Source organism: Pteropus alecto, unplaced genomic scaffold (assembly GCF_000325575.1).
Source record: "Pteropus alecto unplaced genomic scaffold, ASM32557v1 scaffold101, whole genome shotgun sequence".
NCBI classification, from domain to species: domain Eukaryota; kingdom Metazoa; phylum Chordata; class Mammalia; order Chiroptera; family Pteropodidae; genus Pteropus; species Pteropus alecto.
In genome coordinates, this window is record NW_006432945.1 from 15,953,162 (window position 1) to 15,965,515 (window position 12,354).

At 36.5% G+C, this 12,354-nt stretch overlaps 1 long non-coding RNA gene across 2 annotated transcripts in view; it reads left to right on the forward strand.

The window, feature by feature from the left end:
• The window catches only part of LOC107195382, a 230,687-nt gene that overhangs the window by 145 nt on the left and 218,188 nt on the right, over positions 1-12,354 (forward strand). The window contains exon 2 of one of the 2 annotated variants that reach the window (XR_003045065.1): positions 2,504-2,606. This is a non-coding gene — a long non-coding RNA (uncharacterized LOC107195382). Of the gene's footprint in view, positions 1-60; positions 86-2,503; positions 2,607-12,354 lie in introns of those variants that run through there. The other variant, XR_001516511.2, reaches the window with a different exon arrangement.

The window sequence follows — 12,354 nt, forward strand, 5'->3', positions numbered from 1 at the left end:
CGGTGGCGGGAAAGGGCGGACGTAGCTGCCCTCGGGGTCCTCGGTAAGTTCACTGGGGCGGAGCCCTCTACCTGGTGCTTCTGAGGTGTGTACCTGGGGAGGTTCCTTTCAGAACCGCGCTGGAGTTGTGCTGCGGGTTGACTCGAGAGAATGTTCAGATTTAGGTGTTTAGCTATGAAGAAACATCTCAGAGGACGGAGTTGTGATTAATGGAAAGGGAGCAGACACGTGTAACAGGGTTCCTCTGCGAGGTCACCCGCCGGCCTAGCGGCTCCCAGATTTCTGTGGATTGCGAGTGGGGTTTTTGATGTTTTGTGGGTGGTTTTGGCTGATCTGTAACCTTTCTCCTAAGAGATGTCTAAAGCTGTCCCCTTAAAAACGACCTCTCGTTTGTTTTTATGGCTCGAGAAGCCAGTGTGAAACGCCGGCCCTGGGAAATGGGCAAACATTCCTTTGGCGTCTCCCGCCTGGAGTCCTGGTTTTATTCTGTTTTTTTGTTTGTTTTTAACCTCGAACACTCACATCTCTCTGGGCTTCCATTTTCTCAAATTTAGCAAGATTTCGAAGATTAAAAGATGCAGACGTTGTCAAAAAGCATACTGATCAGGATAATTTAAGAGAGACCGGTTATTCCATTTTTCCGGTTTCTTTTCTATTTAGCGCTTCAAAAACCCTTTTATTTGGGCTTACATTTTAAAATACCAGGTGCGGCTTTCGACTTTATTGTGTCAATATTTTTAACAAATTGAAATACAGGAGAAGACAAAGTAAAATACCACACCAAGGAAAGAGTCTAAATGAGTATTTCGGTTTTAAACAGGTGATCACAGGGGAAGGATGTTTGGAATTCCCCTTTAAACTTTAAAGTGGTTTGTGAAAGTTGGGTGTGCACAAATGTTTTATTTTAAATGTGGACTCATTTTTTCTAGCGTTTAAAAGTTAAATGCCATTCAGAAGGGTTGAAGAAGACAGATACATCCCATTTTTGAAGATAGACTAAATACATTAGACAGATTAGCTACAAAATGGTAGATGGGGATCAGTAGTAGTCTGGTAGTTAATTCAGTTTCCCATTTATAGACAGCAGTTATCTAGTTCCATCTAATAAAAATGAACCATGTTGTATGCCTCATGTTAAATTTTATAGATAAACTTTCTTTAGCTCCCTGGGTGAATTTCAAGAACTATCAACAATCTTAATAGACATGGATATTATGGTATTTTAAAAGGTTTTGTGTTACCCTCTGAATGAAAACCAAAGCGTGAGCGAGATTATAGTAAAAAAATAGGGTCACTTGTGTAAAATGGTAATTTCTAGTTTGCAAGGTTATAAATTTTTTTTTTCCTTTTTTCTGTTGGCTCTCCTTCCTGGTGACTGATTTCTTTAAGTAGCATTTTATTAGGAGCTTCAAAGTTATTTGTTCTGTCAGAGTCCTCTGAACCTTGGATTAAGAGACTATCTCTACAGATTGGTTTTTCTGGGCTTCTAGAAGTTTCAGTTGCTTTAAACCAGATTTAAAGTAATTTTTTCAACTTGTGATATAAATTTGGATCTCATTCCCATGTATGATAAAGGTGTCGGAGATTTTTTTTGTGGGTGCTGTTACGTATATATATTACGTATATATATTACATATATATGTTATATATACAAAATATACATATTAAATACTACTCTGCCACTCACAGCATTCTTCCTTACTGCCTTTCCGGAACAATAGGCTTTTTTTCTAATACTCTCTTATCACATGGACCATGCTTTCCAGACTTTGAAATTCATTTCAGTGGTCTTGTCTTCAGATGTGTATAGGATACTCAGCTCCCAGAGCTTATATGCAGGTAGAGTCCACCTTGGATTTCTCTTTCTGCTTTCTTTTAAGTTCTGTGATGTATTTTTTTCTTTTAAATAAAAAACATGTTACATATTCAGCATTTTTATGTGTTATGGCAAAAGGGACCATCTGTGACAACTTAAGATTATTATATTGCCTCCAGTTGATTCTTCACCATAGCAGCTAGAGTAATCTTTTAAAAAATTAAAATCTGATGTCTGTAGCCTGGTTAAAACTGTAAAATGGCTTCCTGCTGCGCTTTGAATATTTCTTGTGTGAGCCTCCATGATCTGACCCCTGCTTATCTCTCTTCCATGACCATTAGGCTCGCTTTCCCTTTATACTGCAGCCAAATTGGCTTTTTTGGGGGTTTTAGAGCATGCCAGCCTCTCCCCCAATGCTCTACTTCCCTACCCAGGGCTTTACCAAATGCTGTTCCATTTGACTTTGAGGATCTTTCCCTTGTCTGGCTGGTTCTTTCTCCTTCAGCTTTTGACCTGAATGTGTACTTAAACTTTCATTGACCACTCTATCCAGATAATACCTCTGTTCCCCACTGCCCCCGCCCCCCGCCCCATATCTGTTCTTTATTACTTTCATAGCACTAATTACAACTTCTAAATTATTTGCATCTGTTTTTAACTTGTTTGTTTTCTATTTCCCTTTACTAGGTAATAGCTTCACAAGATCAGGGGATGCAGCTTTCATTCACCCATGTATAATAGGATGTTTGATGCCTACCAAGCACTCAAATAAATATTGAAACCTTTCCGAGTTAAGTATTGAGTGGAAACATTTTCACATTTCATGTATTCTGAGAGTCTTTTCTAGTATGAATTTCTATGATGATGAAAAACATTAACCCTGTTTATTACTTATAACTATTTGTAGCCATGGACTCATTCGCTAGTAAATGAAAAACATTAAAAATAGGTTTAGAATCAAGATGCCATTTTATTTTTTATAAGGCCTTAAAATAGTATTTCAGCAACATTCGATAGTTTTCAGTATGTAGGTCTTGCACATATTTTATCAGATTTATCCCTACGTAGTTAATAACATGATGCTATTGTATGTAGCATTTTTATTCAGTTTTCAATATTTTTGCATCTATTATATAGAAATAAAATTATGTTTGTTAATTGTGATAAACACTTCTTAGTTATAGCAGCGTTTTTAAAGATAGATTCCATTGAATTCCTAGTGGATGATCATGCTGTCTGCAAATGACAGTTTTACTTCTTTCCTTCCAATCTGCATGCCTTTTATTTCTTTGTTGAATAAAAGAAGTGAGATTGGACACTCTGTCACGTTTCTGATCTTAGAGTGAAAGCATAGTCTTTCACCATTAAGTATGATGTTAGCTTTAGTTTTTTTTGTAGATGCCCTTTATCAGATTGATGAAACGTCTTTCTATTTTTAGTTTGCTGAGAACTTTTATCAGAAGTAGATAATAGATTTTCTTGTGTGCTTCCGGATCTATTGAAATGATAATACGATTTTTCTTTTTAGATCGTTAATGATGAATTAGCCAATGTACACCTATCTTGCATTTCTGGGTTACACGCTACTTAGACATAATATATTATGCCTTTTACATATTGTCTAAAATTTTGTTTAGAATGTTTGCATATGTTCATGAGGGATATTGGTCTGTAGTTTTGGTTTGTGTAATGTCTGCCTCATTTGGGTTCAAGATAATACTGGTCTCACCAAATGAGAAATATTTTCTTTTCTTCAGTTCTGGAATACTTGTGTAGCATTGGTATTAATTCTTTCTAATATACTCGGTAGAATTTATCAATGAAGCCAATTGATGTTTCCTTTGCGGGAAACTTTAACTACAAATTGAATCTGATAGGATTAGGGCTATTCAGATTATTTCTTCTTGAGTGACTTGGTAGATTTTTTTTTCAAGATATATGTTTTATGTAAGTTGTTGAACGTATTGGCATTAAGTTCATGATATTTTCTTATTGTTTAGTAAAGCGTTAACTCAGAGGGTTTGCGATGCTCAAACCTTGCACATTTCAAAGAAAGGACTGGCTCCTGGGAGAAAACCTCTAAATGCTTAGAATATCCTGGGTGATAAGCTTGTCTTTATATACTTTGGGCCTTTGTGCTCATCAGATAGTTTATACTAACAAGGTAATTTATGGTGAATGCCTGTTTTTGTTTATCTGGATTCCTGAGTCACACTTTATCAGTTTGATCTCTGGAGAGGCTGGAGACTGGGTGGCCAAAGTCAGTGGTGTGGCTGCAGCGTGCCTGCCTGCATGATGACTCCGGTGATCACAGTGATCATCCTCAGCAGCGAGGTTTGGAGGAACTTGCCTGCTTGGCAGTACCTTGTGTTGTCACACGTTGCTGGGAGAACGAAGTACCATCCATACAGCTCCTCTGAGAGAGACTACTGGAAGCTCGTATCTGATGACTTCCGGACTTCTCTGTGTGCGTTTGGATTTAAGTATTTGAAGATTTCTGGAGACCTCTCTTATGGATCCCTAATTTAATTTTGTTGTGGTCAGAGAAGTAGTTTGTATAATTTGAATTATTTTATATCTATTGAGACTTGTTTTTTGGCTCAGAATTTAGACTGTTGGAAAATATTCTGTGTACTAATGAACATGCACTGTATCCTGCTGTTGTTGAATGGAGTATTGTATCAGTGCCAATCAGGTCCTTTTTGGTCGACTGTGTTTTTTAAGTCTCCCACATCCTTACTGGTTTTCTGTCTATTCATTCTACTATTTATTGAGAGACGAGAACTGAAATCTCCTACTATATTTGTGAATTTGTCCATTTCTGCTTGCAGTTCTCTCAGTTTTGCTTTATGTGTCTTGAAGCTCTGTTATTAGGGTCACAAACATTTAAGATTGTTTGTCTTCTTGATTATTTAACTCACTTATTGCCAAAAATTTGCCCTCTTTTTGCCTGGTATTATTAGCCTGAAGTCTACTTAGTCTAATGTTAAGATAGTACTCTGACTTTCTTTTGCTTAATGTTAATGTGGTATATGTTTTTCTTTCTTTCTTTTTTTTTTTTTTAACTTTTCACTTACTTGTACCTTTCTTATGGCATCATATAATTAGTCTTGCTTCTCTGTCCAATCTAACAATCTGTCTTTTAATTGGTGTGTTTAAACCATTTACATTTGATGTGATTATTATGTTTAGATTTTAAACCTCTAAGCTAAGCTTTAAATCATAAACCAAGATATTTCAGTCTGTTTTTTCTTTGTCTCACCTGTTGTTTGTTCTCTTTCTCCATTTTCTTTTGTATTGAATTTCTTTCACTGATTCTGTTTCCTTTGGTAACTTATTGGCTGTAACTTTGTTCTGTCATTTTAGTGGTTGCTTAACATCGTATAAATATCTTTAACTTATCACATTCAACCTTCAGGCACTATTATACCACTTTATGTGTAGTATAAGAAACTTAGAAATATATTTTTCTACTTCTTCCCTCCTAGTCTTTATAGTATTTTTTATACCTTTCACTTAAATGTTACAAACCTCAAAATGCATTGCTGTTATTTAAACAGAATCCTTTAAAAAGATGTAAATAAGAAAGTCTTATATTTACTTACATAGATACAATTTCCCGTGCTCTTCATTCCTTTGTGCAGATCCATATTTCCATCAGGTAAAATTTTCCTTCTGCCTGAAGGACTTCTTTTTAACATTTCCTATAGTACAGTTCTGCTGTGGATGAAATTCTTTCATCTTTTATATATGTGAAAAACTCTTCATTTTGCCTTTGTTTTTGAAAGATGTTTCACTGAGTCTAAAATTCTAATTTGACTTTTTTTTTTTTTTTGGTACTTTACAGCTGCTGCTCCATGTCTCCTGGCTAGCATTGTTTCTGATGAGAACCCTGTCCTCATCTTTGTTTCTTCAAATATAATGTATCTTTTTTCTCTGTCTGCTTTTAAGATTTTTACTTTGTCACTATTTTTGAGCGATTTGAATATGTTCCATGGTGTAGATTTCTTCATATTTTCTGTGTTTGAGGTTACTTGAGATTCGTGGATGGGTGCGTTTATAGTTTCATGAAATTTGAAATTTTTCCAGCTCTTATTTCTAGAACACATTTTCCATCTACTCTGCTCTCTTCTTTTGGGGCTTCCATTATACATTTATTAGCCACTGAAGTTTTCCTATAGTTCATTGATGCTCTTTTTACTTTTTAACATCTTTTTTCTTTCTTTACTTTGTTTTGTAGAATTTCTGTGTCTTCAAGTTCATTAGTATTTTCTTCTCCAGTGTCTAATCTTTAATCTCATCCAGTGTATTTGATTTTATCACAGACATAGTTTTCATGTATAGCTGTTCAATTTGGGTCTTTTTTATATATATCTTTGACGTCTTTTCTTAACTTTTAAACATATAGAAGACAATGATGGTAAATATTAATGGCATTGTCTGTTGATTCTTACATCTGTGTTAGATCTGGATTATTTGTTTTCCCCATTATGATTCATATTTTTCAACGGATTATTTGTTTTCCCCATTATGATTCATATTTTTCCATTTCTTTGCTTGCCTGGTAATCTTTGATTTGATTCTAGACATTCTGAATTTTATCTTGTTGGGTGGTAGCTATTTTCGTTCTCCTATAAATATTTTTGAGCTTTGTTCTGAGATGCAGTTAAGTTACTTGTAAATAGTTTAATCTTTTTGAGAATTGCTTTTAAATTTTGTTACACATTTACCAGAGAAATGTTCAGTCAAAACTAATTATTTCCTACTGCTGAGGTAAGAATCTTCTGAATATTCTACCAACTACTCTGAATTAAGAGGATTTCCAGTCTGCCTTTTGACAGTAGCCACTATTCCTGGCCCCATGTGTGTGCTGTGTGCTGTACTCTGATGCCTTTGGGTGGTTTTTCCCCCTGGCCTCATGTAGTTTCCTCATGTGCATGTGCTGATCGCTACTCTGCTAATACTTGAGGAGACCCTCTGCTGACCTCCATGGTTTTTGTTTTTTGTTTTTTGTTTTTCTTTTTTTCTGTGCAGCGCTCTCCTTTCTGGTACTATATCTTGCAAGTTGCCACCCTTTTGTTCTCCTCGTACACTGAAGTCCATCTTCTTAACTTGGGGAGTCCCGCAGGCTTTGCCTGGATTCTCCCCTCTCCCCCGTCCTATACTGTGGCCTGGGAACTCTTTCAAGGCAATAAATTGAGGGCAGTTTAAGGCTGACTTCTTTTGTTTCCCATGTCTCAGGGATCACTGCCCTTCATTGCCTGATATTCTGTGTCTTGAAAATTGTTATTTTTATATATTCTGTTTGTTTTTGGCTCTTTTAGGAAGGAGCATGAATTCAGCTCCTATTACTCCATTTTGGTCAAAAATGGAGTAACAAGTTCCAGCATTGTTTTAAGTAACTAATTTAAGCCTTTCAACAACCTTACGGAGTAGTTTCAACTATTCCCATTTTATAAGTGAGGAAACTGAGGCACCAAACAATTTAAGTTAGTTTTGCATACTCGTATCTCTTGTTAGTAGTGCAGCTAGGATTCAGACTCAGGCAGCATGACTCTACGATCTATGATCTTTACCCTGCCATTCTGATCTTATAGTATTCCTCAGTTTACAAGGAATTGTGGCAAACATTTTAAGATTCTTTTATAGCTCCTACGAGCAGAATGTGAATGACTATTGGTCCTTAACCTCACACCCCATGTTATTTGCATTTTCAGAAGAGTGTGCTTACTCATCCAGGGGAATCTTTTATAAGTGCAGTATCAGGTACTCTGACAGAGAAATGAGAAATATTTGTCAAGTGTAGCGGGAGCTGTTTTAGGTCACTAACTTGCCCCATTTCACGCTACCTTGGAATTATCTAAAAAAAAGAGTTCCCTAAGTTCTTGACTTTTAACAACTTCTCTTACTATTTACTTTAGACTGTTACTAATGGCCTAAAAGTTTCCCTTTTTGTTTTAATCTTTGTATCCATGGCATCAGGTACTAGAAAAAATAGTGTTTATTTGTATCCAAGAGTCTGAAAAATGAAGTGCTACAAGTAATTTAACAGCTTGCATTTTCCTTTAGGAAGCACCAGAGATTTTCCTATCAGCTTTTGCATTCCAATTTGTTACTGTGTATTAGAACTTTTGTCTTTCTCCAAGTGCATAACCATTAGGCACATAGAAGAGGTCTGTGGACCAGTGTTTTTGTTTACTGCTATCTTGTATGTAACCTAGAACAATGCCTGAGATGGTGGCTCAGTTTGTTGAGTGAATAAGTGAACGAATGAATGGGAATCAAGGTATGCTGGTAGCCAGTTGGAGGAGCCAAAAGGAGACTGGACAGGGCAAAAATATTCTACAGACAGTATATTGACTATGAACCTGAGTCTGTACTGTATGATGTTCTGGCTTTAGGGTGTCATTTCTACTTATATTTGAATACAGTTGTGTTTTGATTTCAGAATTCATCATACTTAAAATAAATCGACTGACATTAAGAAGATACTGGAAAACTGAGTTTCTCCTTCCTTTTCCATATGTTCTCTACACTGGAATATTTTAAATATGTTTTTCAGTGAAGAGGCAGTTCCTTTTAATTGCACTAGTATTTCAAGCATTTTTTAAAAATGAAAATGAATTAAAAGCATTAACTAGAACTACTCAGCAAAGTGGTTGCCCTGTTTAACAGTTTCCATCAGTCCTCAGTTTAATTACTATGTTATTTTGCCAGAAATAATTGACTGGATGAAGTCATTTCATTGGATATTTACAAACACTAGACTTGTAAAGGGGGTTTCTGTCAGTTCCCTTTTTGTTTGGAAATGACTGGAGCTGACCTGGCTGTGCACAGCTGCTATTTTGGGCTTAACATATTTTCACAGTCACCAACTCAGGAAGATGGTGGGAAGGTAACAGAGGGAGGTAAAATGTTTGGCCTTTATGCTCAGTCCTAGTTTTTTAATTTTGACTATGAGATTACTTGGAAAATGAGAAAGTAAAACAATGATTTGGTCTAAGACACAAAGTGATTGGATAGTGTTTCTGTGTGTGGCAGTTGGAATATCTTGTTAAATTATGAATAGTCTGGAAGAAATTTGCAAAACTCTGAGCACCAATAGTCAAAGCTTAAACGTTGACTTACCAGTCATGGTAAAAATGAATTATCAAGGTCAGTCTGTTAGTGTTATTGATTTAATATTCTGTAATAAAGTGTTTTTGTTTTGGATTAAATAATAAGATTTGATTTTGAAGGCGTAATGTCAAACTGAGAGCAGACAAGATGAAGATTCGGCTGGAAATTATTTTATCTGAAGCAGCCTACAGGAAATTCCAAAAGACAAGATCAATATAAATGAAGCTTTTAAAGAATTGAAGTGGAATGCCAAATTGCAGTACTGTAGATTCAAGTTTAAAGATGTCAGTCCCTACTTGTGAAAAAAATTGATGTAGAAACTTCAGATGGTCCTCAGAAGGAATTCCAACTGTGGTAATATTTACAATGTGATGATTTCTGCATGGCTTTTCAGTTTTAAAATATTGACGGGGAGAGTGGAAGTAAGACTATTGGGTAAGGTGCTTAGTTTTTTTTTTTTTTTTTTAACTATAGTACAGGTGATAAATGTCTTAAGAGGAATTTTAAGAAGTGAGATGGTTGAAGCTTAATGTAATTACAAAGAGTTTACATACAAAGAATGGATCTAAATTTAGTTCTTATTTGGACCTGCATTTTAGCTATCCAGGAGGATGAATACCTAAGTCTTAAAGGTGACCCCAGGGTAATCTAGAGTGAATTTTAATGTCATATCAATAATTTAAGTTCAGTTTTCTCAGGCACAACTTATAAATTTAGTGAAAAGCCACTGAGTCACTTTCAGCTGACATAGTGGCAGCAGGTTTTGCAGAACATGAAGGCTACGCCATTTTGTGGTGCCTGCTGAAGGAGAAATAATACAAACTATAAATACATACTTTCAGAGACTTGGGAGCCTCAAACTTGAGTTTTAGGAGCTTCTAGTTAACAAACTTCATTTCATTTATTTAGGACAAAAATTCATTTAAATGAAGAGTCACTAGAATATCAGCGTGGTGGTTAGAGGAGTGAGTTGTGATTTAAGATCGCTTCTAGCCCAGGCTAATTCACGCATTTCATTGTCATTTACTGAGTGCCGCATCATAAAAAGCATTATGGAGATGGCTGTGGGTAAAAGACCCTGTGCTTAGGACGTAAAGCATTCCATGCTCAGTTTGAATTTATGAGAGAGTGTACACACTGTCCCTCTTAGTGAGACACATAGACTTTGGCATATTAATGGCTCCGAGAGGTGATACTGTTAGAAAACAAACACATCAACACGCATACACAACACAGGGTTTAACTTCATTTATCCCAGTTTTTAGCGCTTTTCTTTTGTAATGCATGTAGCACATAGTAACGTCACCTGGAAGACATTTTGGGAAATGCTCTGAGGAATGATCTTTTGCGACCTCCTTAACCATTAGAGTATTCTTAGCTTTTCCTCTGTCCAGGAGGGAACTGTCGTTCTCAAAGGGATCCACATCGCAGCAGTGTATCTGACAGTTTCCACACTTGGATTCAACCGGCAGCTCTTATTAAATGGTACCACCCATCAGGCAGAAATTGGTGATGGGGTGTGGGTAGGTGCTTACCTGGGATGGAGGAACTGGCCCTTCACAGCTCAGACTTCTTATGATTCCTGAAATTTCCCTTTAAGCATCCTTCAGCCTTCTTAAATGAGCTCTCTGCTTTGGTGGTGGTGCCTTCTGTGTGTGTTTGTGGAGGTCATTACACTTGGGTGTGAATACCACCCAAGCAGCCTGTGCAATGGTCAAGCAAGAGTGAGGTTCTGCCCCCTCCTCAGAATATTTCTGAATGTGGAGGCCTGAAACGAGGCCTCGTTGCCAATTATGGCTTGGAATTCAAACATAATGCCAGAGCCACCACACCTTTTTTAGGGTAATTACCACTTAACTAAACATTTCTGAGTTCCTTATAAATTGGTCCCTTCAGTCATTTAATCATTTTAGTAGCTCTTCTCTGAACTTTGTCCAAGTTTTCCACAATTTTGGTAACAAGGTGCTCTGCAGGGAATGCAGTGTCCAGGTGCAGCAACCTTGCCAGGGTATTTGGTGTGGTCGGAGGGAGCAGGAGAAAGATGACAACTATCCAATATCCCTTAGGCGCTCATAAATGTGTGGCAGAGTTCCAGCACACGGAGTTGAGCTCACAGTAAGTGCGTAGGCGAGTAGACTGGCAGTTGTTCCTCCTTGATTCGGGTAGGAAAAAAGCCAGGGGCCTGCAGGCGAGTAAGTATGTGTGCGTGTGAAGTTGGTGAAATCCTTCCCTTGAAATAATGTAGCCATACTTTAAGAAATCATTCTAAAGCAGAGGCTGAGAATTTCTTAACGGATATTTCAAGGAAGGTCAATGATCTTACCTGAAAGTTTTAACACTGCTCTACCTTTTTTCAGTGTTTATACCATATTTATATAAATAAGATCATTAAAATGTTGCTTATTATTTTTGTTTTCTTATTTTTTGATGGACCCGAAAGGAAATCTGATGAAATCTGGAAGTCACGTGAAGTTGAGTGACTTACTTAGGGTCATGCAAATGGAAGAATCAGAATTATATCCCAAACGTATATAGCTTTTACTCCTGTACTTTAAACAAGCAAACCGAACAAAACACTCCCGCCCCTAAATCCTATTTCTAACACCCATTCAGGAAGTAAGATGTTAATACTCCTTGGCAAGTCTTTTGACCTTTTCATTTAGTTACCATATCATTTTTGTTCATTTTTTAAATTTAGAAGTTATTCGCCTTTTTTGTTTTGTTTTGTTTTGTTTGGCAACTCTCTCTTATACCAAAAAATGAAATTCCAAAGACATCAGCATCCGGTACTAAGGTAAGTAGTAAGTCAAGTCACAGTTTGTAGGGGTCTGGGAGACCCTAACAAGGATACTGCCAGAGACCGTTAAGGTTTAAGTACAAAAGTCAATAATAAGTTCCTGAAAAATATAGGGTATTCTTACTTCTTGATATTTGGGACATTTAAACAAGTATTTAACAATCTGATTGTGGGGCTAATTAAATGTATGTATAATGGACCACCCTAAGAAATAGATTAATAAGTTAACTTGTGCATGAAACTACATATCATTGGTAACTAATGTTTGAACCATATTTAAAATGCAGAACTATTGCTATAAAACAAAACTAGGCAAGGAGAACCATACCAGAAGGAGTATAATATTTAATGACAGGTGTGCATATTATTGTAGCACTTTAAAAATACTTTTTATAATCACAAGAGCTTAAGATTTCAACTGAAATGCTATTATTTCTCACAACCTTGGAAGATTGCTGCTGGCTGTTAAGATTCTCAGTTCACCGTTGCTGACATGGGGTCACAGGCTATCAATTTTGAAACTAGGCTTTTGTTCCAAGCTCCCTGCTCTACTGTAGGCTTCTCCCTGGCCATTGCAGGTCAGTCGTTTCATTAAGAAATCCATAATCAGGTGAGGATTTGG